The sequence below is a fragment of the Phalaenopsis equestris genome, unplaced genomic scaffold (assembly GCF_001263595.1).
Source record: "Phalaenopsis equestris unplaced genomic scaffold, ASM126359v1 Scaffold000002, whole genome shotgun sequence".
Classification (NCBI taxonomy): domain Eukaryota; kingdom Viridiplantae; phylum Streptophyta; class Magnoliopsida; order Asparagales; family Orchidaceae; genus Phalaenopsis; species Phalaenopsis equestris.
The window spans coordinates 74873990-74877139 of record NW_018164444.1 but is presented as its reverse complement, the minus strand read 5'-3'; positions in this window follow the sequence as shown (position 1 = coordinate 74877139).

Below are 3150 nucleotides of genomic sequence, written 5' to 3'. Positions count from 1 at the left end.
GTCCCCCCTCCGTTGACGCCCCCCGCCTCTGACAGTCATCGTCGCCAACTCCGCAGCCTCCTCCAGCCAACTTTGATCGTTGTTTTCTCCGAAAACTGCCACAACCAACCAATTCTAACCACCACTTGCCGACCACCATCGTCCATCATTGACCCTCACCTATTCCTTGCAGTGAAGTCTCGTGTGATGTCACAATGTGCGTTGTGAAATCCTAACGTACGCTGCAGAATGATGAAACACCTCGTATACGATATAACAACACACCTCAGATACAGTGTAATGACACCTCTCGAAAATGGCTTAATAACATACCCCGGATACGGTACAATGACGTACCTCGATGACAATGTAAAAATACTTGCCACATACAGTGCAACGATTAAATAATGCATCCCACATATGGTGCAACAATATCTCCCAAATGGGGTGTTTAATACACCCGGAGACTGTGACATTGACTTGACTACTAAGGTTCTCTCCTTACAGCCAACTATAACGGCCTACATGATCAACTATGACCTACGTGGTCCACATCTCATGTTGCTCCCGACTTTGGCCTTCGAAGCCTATGCATGTCATCACAACTCATTATTACGACCTACGTAACCCTTTACAGCCTTCGTGGTTCATAGCTCGTGCAACTCCCAGCTCTGGCCCTTGCGGCCTATGAACATCAACACGGCTCACCACTACAGCCTACGAACATCTACACAACTCACCAATACGTCCTATGTGATCAACTGTAGTCTACATAGATCACAACTAATGTAGCTCCCAGATTTGATTTCCACGGCCAACGAACATCATCACATCTCACCGAAATGACCTACGTGAATAACTACAACTTACGTGGTTGACAGCTTGTGCAACTCCCGACTCCGGTAGTTGCGTTCTATGGATGTCATCATAGCTTACTACTATGAACAATGTGATTGACTATGACTTGTGTGGTTCACAGCTCATACAACTCTCAATTCTGGCCCCGCAACTGAAGAATGTTATCACATATTACAACTACAACCTATGTCATCGACTCTAGCCTACAAGTTTCATAGCTCGTGCAGCTCCCAAATCTAGCCCATGCAGCCTATGGACAAAATCATAGCTCACCAATACGACATGTGACCAACTGTGGCCTATATGATCCACAACCATACAAATCATGAGTTCGGCCTATGCGATCTACGAACGTCATAACAACTTACCACTATGACTTACGTGATTAACTACGACCTACGGGGCTTACCGTTCCTGCAACTTCCAACTTCTGCCTCTGTGACCTATGGACATCATCACAACTCTCCATTATAGCTTATATGACCAACTACAACCAACACGACCCATAACTCACAACCCCCAACACCCGGCCGCTGCGACCTACCGATATTATTACAACTCACCACTGCAACTTATGTGACCAACTATGACTTACATAGCTCACAACTCTTGTAGCTTGCCTTTTGTGGCCAAACAACGCTCCTGAGACAACTATCTGTGACCCACAAAAAAGTTACTACTACCATGACTTTCAACTACGACTTATACAACAAGTTGGAGTCATGGTCACCTTATACAATATTCATGGATGACTATTATCTCCATCGCAATCGAATATGAGTCTCGCAACATACTATAATTGAAAACTATATTCATTACAGCAAGACTATGACTATAATCAATGAAACACTATTGTGCATTTACAATAATTATCTTCGTAACTCCATATTCCTTAATTCTGAAGAAAAGTGGACATGTGAACTTACCATTCATAGTAGATTGTTTTAACAAAGCTATGCCCTGCAATTTTTCCTAGTTTCCAAGGTTTTCCACTAAAAATCTAGTTGTCTCCTCTAGTTATTTCTATTTTATTATCTGAGTGTGTGTTGGAGTCTCGCACAATCTTAATATGTTAAATAATCACTCTACTGTGGCGAACCATCCGGCACACATCAATTTTCTTAAACATTGTTTTGGTAGATTTACATACATACCATTAAATTCCTGTCTATTTACATATTTAACATCTTAATTTCAATTTTTACATACATAACAAGTTACATATGTATGAAAATATGCTTTACATTTTTAAGAAGCTAAAATTAGTGGTTTTTTTATGTGATATAAAAAAATTTGGTAGTATAATGCAAAAAAGCAAAGCTTTGGTGCTAGATATATAAATCAATAGGAATCGGGAGGTTTGTATGTAAATTCCCCATTTTTTTCATTTTCTAGGAAGAAAAAGAAAAAAAGACCAAATACACGAACAACGCAGAAAATCTCCATCTTTTGTTGCTTAGCTGCAATTTTTATTATAAAATCGTGGAGAATTGCACCTCTAATTACTCTAATGAAAACATAATCAACATAGCATCCCATCCTTTAAAAAAATAGTTGCTAATATTAGGGATCGGCCCTAAACCTCAAGAGGAGATTCCTCGCTCCCCGCTGCCTGCTATAAATTCTAGCATGATTTGATTCTGAAAATCAAACTATAAATTGCTGCATAAAAACACAAAGAATATGTTTCCTCCTTCTAAGAAAATAGAAATAAAAATTAGTCAAAATGAAACAAAAAATTCAGAAAGCCGAAACAATCTCTAAATATTAGATTCAATTTTTTTATAACTTAATTGTGAAGATTTACAAATTTAATTACTCCGAAGTCAAAACACTACAGAATCTGTAGAACAATTAATTACCTCGCAGCAAAAATAAATAAATAAACAATCGAAAAAAAGCAGGTGAGAAGAAAAAAAACAAAAGAAGAAAACCTAATTTCTCATCAACGGCAAGAGCCTTCGATCGCGGAGGTCTCTGCGAGCAATTCTTGCCGCATACGTGGTGGGGATTTGAGGCGTAGCTGCAACGCGTGGCCATCGTCATCTGCTCTTCTGCAAGGAAGAAGAAGAAGAAAAAGAAGACGGGAGAATTTCTGTTCAAAGTTTGAGGATTTATACAGAGAGATTACAGAGAAAAACGCGAGGGAAAGCGAACACGCGGAGCAGAAACGAAGAGACAAAATTGATGCTGAAGGAAGAAGTAATTTTGACTTTTGCGTCTTATTAACAGGTTTTTAGAAATGTAAACAGCTGAATACTCCATTGGAAAAAATATAAAAATCAGCCAATTTTGAACACTAATATATATATA